This window comes from Euwallacea fornicatus, chromosome 16 (genome assembly GCF_040115645.1).
Source record: "Euwallacea fornicatus isolate EFF26 chromosome 16, ASM4011564v1, whole genome shotgun sequence".
NCBI classification, from domain to species: Eukaryota; Metazoa; Arthropoda; class Insecta; order Coleoptera; family Curculionidae; genus Euwallacea; species Euwallacea fornicatus.
This window is the reverse complement of record NC_089556.1, coordinates 1,851,933-1,867,542: the sequence shown is the minus strand read 5'-3', so window position 1 is coordinate 1,867,542 and position 15,610 is coordinate 1,851,933. Positions and strand designations below refer to the sequence as shown.

Below are 15,610 nucleotides of genomic sequence, written 5' to 3'. Positions count from 1 at the left end.
AGAGAGAGAGAGAGAGAACGAGAGAGAGAGAGAGCGAGAGAGAGAGGGAGAGAGAGCGAGAGAGAGAGGGAGAGAGAGCGAGAGAGAGAGGGAGAGAGAGCGAGATAGGTGATTTTACAAATTTTGCAAAAATCTTTCTTTTTCTTACATCTTGGCGTGCATCAAGTCTCATAAAAAAAACACATCTAATACGAACACATCGCAAAATATTTAGTGAAAAATGTCCTGAGTTGGAGAAAGCCGATTGTTCAAAATTTCAGTTCTTCTCTAACACCGCAGAAACCGCTTAGACCATGCATTTCCAGTGAAAATTTACCTTCAATGAAAAACCGGATCAAACACCTTTTAATGTGTCTCGCAGAGATTTCAGTTTAAACTACAACCCCCGTTTATGTTCCCAATTCGCTTTGCTTCTCTCAGATTTTTCAGCTCAAATATCTAGCCAAAGCCATCCGTGAATTAAGCTTAACTAAAACTAGCTTGAACCCCCTTAAAAAAACTGCAAGCGCGCCCTTCAGTTCTCAAATGGACTGTATTTTAAGCTCCAATGTGCTGTGAATGTTAGCCCTTAGTTGGGCATAAATAAAGAGGAGTCAAACATCATTGTAGCAGGACCCATTCAACGGGACTAGCACCTCCCTTTCTACTCTCGTTTAGCTTCAGTTCCTTCAGATTTTTAAGCTCGATTATCTAGTGAATTAACCACTAATTACGCCCAACTACTCTTCGCTTAAACATCCCTAAAAGATCAGCAATTCGCATTTCAATCTAGACTGGGACTTCCCTTTGCGTTTTCTTCCAAATTTTTTTAGGCAACATTTTAAGCCCCAATACAAGTCCAAGTTAACTATCGGTTAAATCTCACTAAAGCTTAGCGAAAAATCGACTGAGCACAACCTATTGACCTTTCAATTTAAACTAGAAGCGTTTGAACCCGCTTTAATTCTTCTGGTTTCGGTGGTGTTTTAAGCTCGAACAGACCGTGAGAGCTAACATCCTAGTTAAGCCTACTTAACGCTGGATCAAAGACCTTTTAAACATGACTTACTGAGATTAGAAACGCGCTTAATATTCTCGTTAGTCTCTGGCTCTCTGTTTAATATTTCAAGGACTCTTGAAAAATTCTTGGTGTTAAGGGTGCTGATGCCAAGGAAGTGCAGGCCTGGGGGTTATTTGTGTCTGCAGGATGACATCAATAATGCTCCATGTACGAGGATAATTCCAGAAATACTCGACCCAACGTTTAAAGACAGAAAATTGGAAAGTATGACATTGTTTCTCAACGTAATTTCCTTTAAGATTGACGTAATTTTCCCAGCAATATTCCATAGTTCGTTTATAGTAACAGGCTTCGAATGTCTCAAAATAGGCTCGAACCTCGCATTCGACCTCTTCATTGTTCGCAAATCTATTTGCCCAGAGCCATTTCTTCAAGTTTGGAAATAGGAAATAATCTGATGGGGCTAAATCTGGCGAATAGATAGGAGAAAGTTCGAAACCAATTTTACTGATTTTGGCCATCGCGATGACGAAAGTGAGGATTGGTGCGTTGTCTTGTGTGGAGTTTTGTGGATTTTTGCCGGAACTTCTGTAGATGTCAGAACTGGAGTGTCGCCACCGCCGAGTTCGTATTGGCAGCTGGTACGACCGCGTTTGAACTTTGCCGCCCAATACTTTACGATTGTCAACGAACGACCAGATCCCCCCCCAGTGTGGCGCCTCGACGTTGGCTGGGCTAAGAACTCTGAAATGAATTTATCGAATCACGTAGCGACGATAAATTTTTTCAATGTTCGCAAACTCTCTAAAAGCGTTCACTAACAAGGGGGCGAAAACAGACACAAAACAGCGGTCGCTGCCATAAACTTCACACATAAGCTTTTTAAGGTTAGGTTTTTGTAATAGCGAACGAAAAAATCGCCATCTATACGTCAGGCCGGCTACTTCTGGGATTATCCTCGTAAGTTATCCGATGATCAGTTTCGTTCGAATCAAGGCAGAAGCACTCGCTGAAGCAAGGAAAAGAAGTTTCCACTTCCTTGATTTTTGAGAAATCCCAGAGAAAACAATAATGTTTACACAAGTGTTTGAGTCGATACCAAAAAGGCCTTGGCCTCTGCCAATTATCCAGCCAAATTGAAATCATTTATCTTCGGGAACCAGATAAAAGGAAACACGCGGATAAGAAGGATAGAGCTGATACTCGTGTAAGATTTTTTGTCCTCTATAATGATATAACGACTTTGTTTCGCACGAGCAATTAACCACAGAAATTCTTTGGCATCAAAATATGGCCGTAATGAATCTTCTCTGTGGGACTTACGGCGAGTGCGTTCTCGTCCAGGATCCAAATGAACTTTTATTCAATTTCAAGTCAAAATGGCAAAGCCTCCGCAATATTTCATTGTTCATTATTCATCGGATGCACAAACACACAAATATCCACCACCCACAGAAGAGAATTTATGAAACGCCAAATTTGTTCTTGGTGGTGGAAACGTTCCTTGCTGCGAACGAGCAATTATCTTTGCACCCGAGTGCAATTTTACTTATGAGCAGTTTCCGGAACTTGGAATAGTGAGGACATAAATTCAGCAAGTAAATCTTATTAAATGACCGCCCACAGAGAGTTAACATACGTTGGCGTTCAGCTAGAGCTCTAATATTCGATGATCTATCTTATTAAAGAGACATTCTCTGGAAGAAACGAGGCCAGAGGTGTGTCTCTGGAGAAAGTTTAAGCACTGGAAATTTCGCAGATATTCAAAGCTTCATTTAATGAATTGTTAAAATCTTACTCGTGGATTTCCTCAGTTACGCCATAGTTGACCTAAGCCAAACTGTCCCTTGGTGGACGCTTTACGGCCCTAAGTGACCCGAACTACCCCTGGCGTGTCCGGCTGGAAATCGACTTAATTTTCCATGTAGAATTCCTATTTTTCAGCTTTTAATTTTAAACGGTTCCCCCGGAATCCGATGACTCATGTTTAACATTTTCGTGCTACACTTTCTGTTTAGAGCTGAAGGAGTGTTTCCCATCCAGAAGAGTTTGTTTGCTGCTAAATCTATTGTGGCGTGCCATTTACCTAAGAACGCGACTTCCATTGTTAATCACTCATGGACGACTTAACGCGCACGTCCTAATTTTGGTCCCGAGGAAATTGTTACCGCCAAATATACAGGGCGCCCGTCCCGTCTTCACTGTCGAAGATACAAAGCCGGTGGGATTGGGGCAAAGTTGGGCCATTTGGAGTTTAACGATGTCCCGTCGAAATCCGACGTTTCGATTTTCGACAGCCACCAGCGACTCGTGATTTTTCTTAAGGGCACAACCTTGAATTTTCCCATTTTTGAGTTCAGATTTCTTCCGATTACGATCATGTACCACATGTTAAGGTTCAGTCTGAGTCAAATATGTGAAGATCCGAGATGACTCCCACAAGCAAAAGTAAAGTGCGTGATGGTGATCGACTTGGTAGGGCTCCAGAGACGGGCACCCTGTATAACGCACCGGGTACGCACACGCATCAGAAAAATCTAGGTGTATTAAAAAAAATCATAAAACCAGTAACGAGTAATTTAAATTGTAGTTTACACTGTACTACATTCATACACTCTGAACACGCATTTAAATCGAATGAAAACATCTACACATAAATAAACAATTTTCTCACAACTATGAAAGACTAAAAATTTTGAACTCTGCTAAATTATCAGGGCGATTCAATGTGTTTTTACCATGGAGGGACAACATTTAACTTTGGACGAGACAAATCGAGTCTTAGACCTTCGTCGAGCTGGTTTGAGACGAATTGAAGTAGCTCGTGGGTCTTTCCCAAGGTGTCAAATCTGTCCATTACGACGGCGCTTTAGGGAAACTGGAACTACGGTCGAACAACACCCAGGACGTGGCCGCATTACATCTGCAATTCAAGATCGATTTTTAGTTTTAGCAGCTTGAAGGCAATCTACAATTGCGGCACCCGAATGGGTTGCGGGTTTACAACGGGAGCACCGCGTGGCTATGGGTTGAGATAATCTTAGAAATAGTTCACAAGAAGCTATATCCATAATCGAAGACCCCGGATATGTCCACCTTTCTCAAAAGGCAATCGCGCTGCAGCATCAAAGTGGTGTTGAGAATATCGAAATTGGAATGGAATCGATCGGGCAACAGTTTTATTCCCTGACGAATCCAGATTTAAATTTGAGCGGAGACGGTCCGGAAATATTGTATGTTTATGAGATGTCTATTCACACAGAGGTGGTTCAATAATGACATGGGCCGGAATAATGATTGCCGGCCGAGTCGACCTCGTTTCTCCAAATCGATTCCCCACAGCTCGATACTGTATCGAAAACATTTTTGACTCCCACCATTTGTTGAAGCCGTCGGCCAAAACTTGGCTTCATGCATGGTAATGCTGGTCCACACGTCGCCGGAATAGTAACAGTCTGCTCGATCAGCGAAGGAATTGTCACATTGCCACGGCCAGCCCACACGCCAGATCTGAACCCACTTGAGCATGTCTGGGACAATATAATTGAAACATCTATCGACTAAAATTGGGTTTTGTTGTTTATTAAATACCGCTTAACACTATAAACGTGTAACTTTATTTTCTAATTAATTTCAGAAAAATTTCCATCTACCTATCAAAATATCCCCAGACTTTTCCGATGTGTGTACACAGTGGAAGTTTCTAACTTCGAATAATATTAGTAAATCAAAGACAGTTTTCTTGTGACTATTCTTAATGACTGTCAAGTTACACATGCGCACAAGATGCAAAATTTTTGTTTCTTGTCGTTTAAGAGACATTTAACGAACATCAACTAATTCGAAAAATGAGGAAATCTGATTGAACTCAATTTATATTTCTTCAATAAATGCTCAAAATGTTCTCCATTTACCGACCGACAATACCATAAACGGAACTGAAGCTCGTTTTGAACATTTCTAATTACTTCGGTGGCAATTAGCCTACAACTCTGCCTTATTCGTTCTAGCAACTCCTCAATGTTTTCCGGTTTGGTCGTAAAACTTCGCATTTTACGTACCTCCATAAGAAATAGTCCATAGGTGTTAAATCCGGAGACATGGGGGGCCAATCGAAAGGTCCCATTCTACCAATCCATTTGCCTGGAAATATACTGTGTAACATAGAAAAGAGAATACCCCGTAGAAATGATTTTATTTATACAATTTGTGGTATGCATGTTTTTATATGGGAACAAAAAACGATTACATTTTCAACCGTATTTATCAATGTATTTACGAGTTATTAGGAATTTTAGATTTTTTTTTAACTATAAACATTGCAATAAAATATCAACAATACGGCTGAAAAATATATTTTATTACTATATATTGAGCCTAGAAAGTGCTTTTAGATTAATTAAATACTGCTACACGCAGAATGCAGCGATTTGCATCAATTGAGCGAGTTTGAAAGAGGTCGAATGGTATTTACGAGAGGCGGGTCGGTCATTTAGGAAAAATGGCCGCTAGATTGACCGTAGTGTAAAAACTATAGAGAAACGTTGTCAGGCATGGTTCCAAGGAGGACAAACAGCAGAAGGATAGGTACTGGACGATCCCGAAGAACCACGGAACGCCGATATCGCCGCCTTCGAATTATGGTCCTAAGAGATAGATTCGTCTCGCCGAGGACGCCGACGGGTCAGTGGTTTGCCGAGTATGGAAGGCCCATTGGGATTCGAACCATTTATCGTCGGATAAGAAGTCTTGGAACCTCATCTCGCGCCTTATCTGGAAACTTCTGTTAATCGAGTTGTCCAGCAAGACAATACACGACCACACGTGGCTAGAGTGACTATGAATTTATTTCAACAAAATTCACTCAATTTATTACCTTGGCCACGTCGCTCTCCAGACCTCTCACCGACTGAACATGTATGGGATATTGGAGGTAGAAGGTTGCATAATTAACCCCATCGCCCACAAAACCTTACGACGCCATGTCATGCTGTTCAGTTAGCCTGGAATGAGATCCCCCAAGAGGACATCAATCACCTCGTTAAATCCATGCTTAGACGTGTACAGGAATGTATAAGACACCGCGGAGGACCGACAAATTATAATTTTTTGTTTTTCATTTTTAACAATTAAATTTGTTCGATTTTTTAATGAAGTATTTGTCTTAGAGCAGGAAACATGAGTACCAAAAATTATTCAAATGAAACCATTTATACGGGGTGTTCTCTTTTCTACGTCACGCAGTATACATCGTCCAGGTACTCACGGACAGATTGTTCAAAATGAGAAGGCACGCCGTCTTGTTGAAACCGGATATTTTTATTGGGGACATCGGTTTCAACCGGATCAGGAAACTGAGTAACCATGTTCGGAACTAGTTCTTCCTGCCAGAATTCTAAATATCCCGCTCCATTGAGATTTACTCGGAAGGAAATTGATCTTATCACTCGATCACCAACAATCCCCGCCCAAGCATCGATTTTTTTTTTAGATGTTGAGTGTGGCCTTCCCACGTCCAGTGTGGGCTGTTGTCTGTCCAACGACGACAATTTTGACGATTTACCTCACCATTTAACATACACGTCGATCCATCAGAAAACGGGACGTTCTGAGTGTTTAGAACGTTTCCGACTAATAGATCCATCAATGGTTCGCAAAACTGGAATCTTCTATACGGATCATCTTCGGTGGGTTCCTGAAGGATTTTCATTTTATGAGGTTGAAATTTTTGGGGTTTAAGAATTCTCGTTACCGAAGACTGGTAAATTTCGAGGTTCTTAGCAATCTGTTTAGTGAAGACGTGAGGATTTTCTTGAATAAAGAGAAGTATGTGCATTAATTCTGGTCCCTTCATTGAGCGCACCCTGACGATCGTTGTTTGTTTTTCTTAAATGCCCATTTTCCCGAAACTGTCTCTCAATACTGCTCCAACTCCATTTCGTATTCTTGTCCTATCTCCGTATCCAATCATCATTAAAATTTCAATCTTGTGGGTTTCCGTTAAGCTCGGCATTTTGGTCGATTTTTCAACAAACAATGTTCCCACAAAACGATGAACTAATAAATATCCTCGCTCAATACAACTGGAATGCGAAGCCGCTCTTCTTACTTGTTCAACATTGTGATAAGTCGTCGACTCGGTTTGACGAGAAATGATAAAGGAATACCTTTTGGCATGATATTTTTAAACTCTGTAAAAATTTGGCATGTTGTACGCATGCGTGACTTGACACATTTTCGAAGAATGGCCATAGAAAAATTAGGGTTGCAATTTGAAAAAGTAGTCGATGACGTCATGTCTCAAATTTGGGACAGGCTGTATAAAATTTTCTTGCCTCGAGAACAGCGCAATTTAGAATGCCAATCGCCCTGTCGGAGCATATTTGCGAAAGAAGAACTATTTTTGATTTACTGAATTGAATCCAGCTTAGAGACTCGCACAGGACGATGGTGGATGGTCCTCCTTGGAATCTGCAAACCATGAACCGGTCACCTCCCAAAATATGATTCCAATCAAGTATAATACTTCAGGTTCCCTTGCAGCGCAGCTAACGCTATATCTGGTTAGTGATTCCTCCCATGGGTCAAAAGTCCGAGGAGCGTAGTCCGTATTTCCCATACTTGAAGCTCTGTGGAGATAACGTTGCACGAAACTCGAAAATTCGGAGGTCGAACGGTTGTTGAAACTGTTTCCTTAGAGTTGAGATTTATTGATAAGTCCTGCTCAGTTTAAGCCACGACCCTTGCAGGTTGCTGCCTAGGAAAGATACAGAACTCAATCTAATAGAAGTTACAGAGAAAATCGTGTGTTTTCATATAAAAATTATACCGTAGGGATGGGGGAAATGGGCTTGAAGCAAAAGACCTCAAAAGACACTTCTTTAGAAAACCCTGTTTTTTAAGAGCTCGAACAGCCCCAAGTTGGAAATTTACAGGCTGCATCGAAAATACGTGGCAGGGCTCAAACTTGCAGGAAATATGGGAAAAATTGTGCTCATTTGTATAAAAAGTATGCTACAGAGGCACTGGTAATGAGGTGGAAGTTATACGATCATAAACATCGATCGTTTAGAAAATCTTAGTTTCGCTAATTTAGACACTCTAAATAGGATATTTGCCGATTGCTGATATCATAAGGTCCAAATTTGCAGAATATATAAAAGCAAAGTGCCTTTTTTTTCATCTAGAAAATTTGATAGAAAGTTGCGAAAGGCACAACAGTTCTCTATAAAAAAGCCGACTATGAAAATTTTAGGGTACGAAACGCATCCCTTTGGACGCTTTTGTGTCTCGCCAACCCTTTGCCATCCTAAGATTATTAAAAGCAGTTTTTCGTGACGTGTTCTGGACCGGAGGAGTAATAATGGAGCACCGGAATGATTGAGCCTGGAGGCTCTAAAACTCGCGTAAAAGGAAAAAGTATTTTAAAGTTGAAATGTGAACAGCCCACAGTCTATCAGTCACAGGAGGAAATTTGTTACTAATTTAACTCAGCCCTCAACAGGCGCAGGGTAGCAATTAATCATGACAACAGCATGCTGCAGGCAGACCTCGAAGTTGAGTTTTTATACGCAGTTATTATCCAGATCTCCTTTATCAAACCCTCTCTTACTTGTTGAATTTACATTTTCATCTATACATCTACGATTCCCTGCGTTTTATTCAATCTCCAATGAGTAGAAATAGAGACCCTTGTAAAAATCAATCTCCTCTCTTTGGATTCCAGTCCTCGAACGAGCATGGAAATTAATTAATCACCCTTAGGGCAAAATCGATGTTTTACTGAAAATTAAATACTTGTGTAGCAGAAAAGGCAATATAAAAAGGGATGACGGTCCCTTATTGTTAACCCTTTTTGCCAACAAAGCAATCAAAATCTCGTTTCATATTAATTAGAACCCAGAGCTAAGGGAATCTCTGCGAATTTTAAATGGTTTAAGACAAACTTTTCCACTGAGGAATATGTTTAACCGGAGTCGTCAACAGGGCTCTACAAGTGGCCTTAAATCAGTGAAACAGAATACGCCGAAATTTCTTTAGCATAATAGGGTTAAATAGAGTTTACGAACCGAATTTCTGACTTCACTAAGTTCGGGCGGTCTTCTTGGGGAAGCTTGCGACAATCGTGACGAGGGTAGGAAAATTAGCAATGGTATAGTGTGACGAAGGTCCAGGCCTGATAGTCCGTAATCGTGCCGGATAGAAGGTTTAATATCTCACGGCTGACAAACTGGTGCAACGTCTTATTTGGGCCAGATGCGGAAGATTCGTTCAAGATAATGTCGGAGATAAATGAACTTGGCCCCAGTAAAAGGGCGATTAATCCGGAAAAAAAAAATTGCAAAAAAACACAATTTCGGGCAATTTTGAAGGGTAAATTGCTCGACACGTTTTCGAGATGTCGAGGATCGAAATTTGACGGTGAACGCTGCGCGGTCAAATGCCGATCGTCGACGTCTCGAAAGCTTACGGAGCAATTACTTAAGTTCCTCAAGGTACGAACAACTAAAATCGTTGGGACAGATAAATAGACGTAAAATTTTCGAACCATTCAATCCCAACCCTTTTTGCGGAAGGTTCGAGTTCCTAAAAAGGTGGGATTTCCCATTGCAATCACGAGCAAATCCCAATAAAATGTGGTTTTTCGTTGCAAGTTCTTCGCTTTAAGTAAGTCGTGCATCAAAATGTCAATTGAGTTAAAAGCCGAAATTGAAATTAATTGTCTTAAAGACGCTTTTATCGAGCTAGGTGTTTTTAATGCTTTCGGTTACATTCAGGAGCTGGGTCAATTTAATTAGCGTTCCTCTTAATAGTCACGATGCCGTTTTTATGTATAAATTCTAATCGAGCTCTTTTGTATAATTTTCAATTAAGCCCCCCTGAAAAGGAGTTTCGAGTATCGACTAAAGGAGCTGCTGGGGAATTCGATAACAGTAATTCAGGGACAACTTATAAGGCTAATAGCGAGGCTTTTAGCTAAAAAGCACACCTCTTTAGGTATTTTCGCCGCTAATTTCTTTTTGATTGAGCTTAATGGCGCACCCTAGAGAAGAATCCCACGTGAAGGCCTCGTTCCGTCAGTTCATGTCCTGCGAAATCTCGATCAGTAAATATGGCGAAGGAATGTCAGGGAAATTGACTGTTGACCTTCCGGCCTTGCGGCCGAGCGATTGGTCGGGAGCGAACGGAACACGAGCGACAATGGTTAATTAGTCAACTCGCCCGGTACTTTCTCATTCCAACATTTCGAAATACCCTTAAACCACCCCCAAAATCAGGCTTTCGCCGAAGCGCGTAAACCACTCGAAATAAATGCAACAAATAAACATTTAAATCCAATTTTAATTTGTTAGTTCCATGAATAATCATGGACGAATTTCATGGTCCCGCAACGCATTAAATGCCGTAGAATGGTGGACTGTTTAACGAGCTAGTTTTGTGAAAATGGAACGGACAATGGAAAGTTTCTATCCCAAATTCCCGTTAGCACTATGCAGTTAAATTTAATTTCCTATAGGAAATTATTGTAAATCTGTTTGCCAAGTTATTACGTGTCAGGTTAATGGAATATTAAAACTTATTAGCGAAAACGTATTATCAACGAAGCTCTGCTTCATTAGAGTGATGAGATGACCGCAGGGGGGATGGTGGGAGGGAGGGAGGGAGGGGGGGGGGGGGGCATATTCGGTCAACAACCAGAGTATTTAAATGAAAAGTTGTCGCTAAAACTCGTGATACGTTGAAAACTTGCTGTAGGAAGGTGTCGCGGAAAAGTGTTCCTTTGGGATGCCACGATTTTGGAAAATGGAAAAATACAGAGCGTGTCGCATTTAAAATGATTGAATTTCACGTTCCTGAAGCGCAGGCGATTTGTAAAATTCGGCTTAATCAAATTTGGACCGAACCCCAAACGAAACTCGGCGGAGTGACATAGAGGAGCAGGCGTTCAAAATTTTCGTCGAATTTCCGCTTTTGGAAACCCAACAAGGAGCGACATTGGAACAATATGCCTGTTGTTAAACTTTAATTTAAATCGTACTATCAGCAATTTGTTAATTGCCTCACCTGGATTACGGGCATTGCGAAATTTCCCTGTTCAGTTTTCCCATATTACATTACCAACGCCGCCCCAATAACAAAAACCAATGAAAACGCAACTTGAACAATTAACCAAATGGCAAATAACTAATTTAAATCAAAAGGCAAATCGCTAATTGATTACAGTAAAAAATTAATCGGATTCGATAATGCCTCACATCATCCTGATGCCCAATTCATGGCTCACAATAATTAATATCGTACCAAGTTCCCTATGTAAATAATTCACTATATCATACACATAAATAATAAAATATATAAACGTAAGTAATTAATTCTACAAATTAAATTACACGCGAATAAATCTCTTCCTCATAATATCGCGAATACGCTACAGTTTTTGGATAATTGCAAAAATTTCAATTTGTTCATTCGATTTTGTTGTTTTTGGTCTCCGATTTAGAGAGTGAAAAAATGATGTTAGCGATAATGGCCTTAATTAAATTTCTAATTAACTAGGTGTTTTACCTTTCACCTCTTTTTAATCGCCCTAGAAAAGGTTAGTCCCCACTTTATCCCTCTTTCTTCCTCGTTAAGGACGAACGTAGGCACCTCATGAATATTAAATTAAAAAGTAATTAATTTTTTTTTTTTCATTTTGGGTAATTAGTGAGGTCGGCTATAAACGGCGGATGCGGTCGTGGCGGCGGATGGTCTTGGCCAGGAAACCTTTGCCTCGCGGATTGATACATTGCTCCCCCCCTCCCCCTCCCCCTCCTTCCGGCCCTTACCCGTACAAGAAACGATTTCCACGGGTTAACCTGACTTTAATTGAATCAATTCCCCACCAACTTTGGACCCCCCTTTTTTCCGATCCTCAAATCGGAGGAAAAGAGATGATAGATTACCTATAAAAATATTTCTTCTACCGTTTCGGCGCGGTGTCAAGATAGCTTGCGAACACACTTAATGGTTTTCTTGTCTTGTCGGAAAATAGACCTGTAAAAAGGAAGGTGATGTAGAGAATAGGGACAAAATTGTCGCTCGATTTTGTTATCGCGAACTCCCCGAAACTATGCGGCTTTGTTTGGAAAGACCCCTCCACTTTGATTGATTTCAGATGAAGTTGTTATTGGATTTGTCTCATAAATAACATAACCGTACCCACAGCTATTTGTTAAACCGGGATAAGGCTAAAAAATAGCCGGGATATTTCCTTTTTTTCTGGAAAATGTAGCTTTGTGAATGTCGACTATTATTTAACATAATAATACCGGCAGATTATTTAGAGTGGAGCGGGAATTAGGGCTGTCTCGGCGTTAGCGTTACGTAACATAATAAGTTATTAGTGTCGTGTCCCACGAGGAAAATATAAACACAAACTTTTTTCCGGAGAAATCCGGAAAAACATACGAATCCTGGGAAAAACAGGCATTTTATGAACGATCTGCGACTAGTTCCTGGCGCTTACTAATTTTCATGCGTTTAACAAAAATGGAACAAAACATGGCGCATTATTTCAAGCAGAATTGAATGAAGAGATTATTTTCTATGAAGCAGTAAATTGGGTTAACAATCACCGGCATTGACGCTACGTTACCACCTCCTCTTTTCAATCCTCTCTTCTATTCATCAACCTCCAAGAACTTTTAACTGCACCCAATCTCAACTGAAGAGGAGAGCCCGAATCAACCTGATTAATTGTTTTACGTTCTCCCTTATCCGCTCCTATTCTGCTGTTGGTGTTTTTCTTCTTTTTCCCCCTCGTAATGATTTCCTTCACGGGGACGTATTAGTTCTTCCTGAAATTAAAAAAAATTCTAACGTTCAGTGTGCACCAGCAGGAGCTGGATGGCATAGGTTTTTGGAAAATTTCCTAACCTAACGTTGCAAAAATTCCAGGTCTGCATGCCCACTTTCGAAGAAACTGTAAAGTTGCTAATTGATCAGTGCGGAAAACTATGGCGAAAGAGGAATCGAGCAATGCACCTCCCTATCGCCCTTCATCGGTTTCCAAGAGATACGACGGTACTCCCAGAGGTACCCGACCTGACGTACAAGTGGCGATTTTCGTTCGAGATCTGCCTGCACTACAAAGACCTGAACGTTAAAAAGCTTAAGTGCCCAGTTCGATGGTGCTTCGTGTTTGTTTCGGAGCCGTTTCTGGTCAGTGCTTTCAGAGAGTTTGTGAACATCGAAAAAAATTTGTCGCCGATACGTGATTGAACACTTTCGTTCGAAAGGTCTCAGTCCGACCAACGTCAAAGCGCCGCACTTGGGGGGGATCCGGTCGTTCGTTAACAACCGTAAAATATCGGGCTGCAGAATTTGAACGCGGTCGTACCAGCTGCTAAGGCGAACTCCGCCGTGGTGACACTCCAGATCTGACCTCTCCAGAAATCGCGCCCAAAATCGATCGACTTGGTTTCGAACTTTTTCCTCCCCGTTCGCCGGATTCGGCCCCCTCAGATTATTTTCTAATTTCGAAGTTGAAAAGACATTTGCCAACGATAGAGAAGCGGAGTCCGAGATTAATGCCTGTTTTGAATCATTCGAAGCTTCTTACTATGAGCAGGGTATCGCAGCCATAGAACATTGATGGGGAAACTGTGTCGGCATCGAAGGGGACTATGTTGATAAATAACGTATTATTTTCCAAAATGTTTTTTTCCTAAAGTGTGAAGTCGGGTACTTCCGGGACTATCTTCGTAAATACTTGGAAACTCCAGCCTCTTTGTGGAATTTTCTCTATTATCCGCAAAATTCCATGGCGTTACATAAAAAATTCCTCGTACGAGGTATTTTGGAATAAGGCTGAAATGCGGAACTAGAACTGATGATACCCGATAAGTCCCTAGTTTTAGTCGATGTTTCTATAGTTTTTTAAAATAAATTTCCTATTCAGAAGCATGTGCCCGGATCCTCGATCAAAAGTCCTTCTTTTTCCGGGGAAAAGTAAAACGTGACAAATGATTATGGCAATCAACAGAGCGATGTTTTTCCTAAGGCCATGCTCTCTTCAACCCCTCAAACTTTTTCCGATACGTTATTGACCATTTATTTCACGTTAGTTCTGCTTCGTGCCCATTTTTCGTCCTCGTTAAGTTCATTCAAGTTCCGACTACTCCAGCGAAGTTTTACACGCCACTGGTTTAAAAAAAACAATCGACTCAGGAATGTTTCGGTTGATTAAGAGATGCTAGAGCTACAAACTATCTGGAAAAACAAAGCAACTTTTTTATTCCTTTCTCATTAATTGCTCAATTAATTAAAACAATTCTGAAATTTGTTGTGGACGGCGACGCCAATGATTTTCATCCAGTTCATTCCGGAATTTTTCAGAAGATTAATTAGGGATGGAGCTGACGTTCTCGGCTACGAATTTTTTGGTAGATTAAAGGGCTTTAGAATTGGAAGTTTTCGCAAAGGCATTGGCGCACAAAGTTTGATTTCCAAATAACAATTAGAGGAAAAAGTTTCTCTGCGGCTCAACGAAAATTCAAGCAATTCGCGACAAGCTTTGTGATTAGCTACGTCAGCGATCTTCATTATTAGTTCAAATATATTTCAGTGGGTTTGAAATGATTAGGGCTAAGATTTCCTGCAAAAGCATTGTCGCAGAATGTTTGATGTCAGAGTGATGTCTCTATATTAGCTCCTCAATAATTTTCTTGAAATTCCTGCTAATCACTCTGTGCTTTGTGAAACAGTAGCGTGTTAATTACAGAAGTAATTAAGTAATTGTTTTACAGTGACGGAAATTTGAACAAGGCATGTCGCAAGGCTTCCGGAAATAAAGAAAGAAGGAGTATCCATTGCTGCTATATCGATAAGCAGCGCTGGAACGTCTCACGAGAAAAATCTAATAACATCGACGTAGGAGTCGACAAACCCCATCTCTACTTATCGACACCGTGGACAACCACGTTAATGTCTATGCCTTTTGAGTCGTTAATCCTACAGTTTTACAATGTGGTTAGATGAATAGAGCTGGGAAATTCATTGGCAGAAGGACTGAATCTGAGACGAGTGATGAGTATCGATAAATTAAGCTGATCTGCCTAGTCACCGTGGAAACTCGTTGCAAAGCCAATGTAGTTTTTGATCAAAGTGTTATTTGGAAACTTACAGTAATAACGACTAAAACTAAAACTTCTCCCCGAAATAGGGATTATCGGCTGCCATTGGGAGGGAGGCTGGGGCGGCAAACAAACCCTGAAACTACTTCTGTGTACGATTTTCCTCTAGTAATTTTTTTATATTTTATACCTTGCGTAAGTACATAAGCAAAGGGAGGAAGAACATGCTCGTACCGAAACGACGGCATGGCATTAAACCATTTCCCCCTGCACAAATATTACCCCAAATACAATATTTTCATCCCCTAATGGAATTCCGGCCCAATATCTAGACTCGCTTTGTCTGAATTATTTTATTCATCCCGACTTGAAGTGTCTTTTATGTTTTATTGATCTCTTTACGATCTCCCGCTTCTTGTGGCTGTTACTACGAGAATCACTTTAGTGTCGTTTTAACTTTGCTTTCATAAAAGGATCGTTCAGAGACGACAAA

At 40.7% G+C, this 15,610-nt stretch overlaps 1 protein-coding gene across 2 annotated transcripts in view; it reads left to right on the top strand.

Moving 5' to 3' along the window:
- Nucleotides 1-15,610, top strand: part of LOC136344129 (uncharacterized) — a 163,442-nt gene that overhangs the window by 43,226 nt on the left and 104,606 nt on the right. The window lies entirely within an intron of this gene.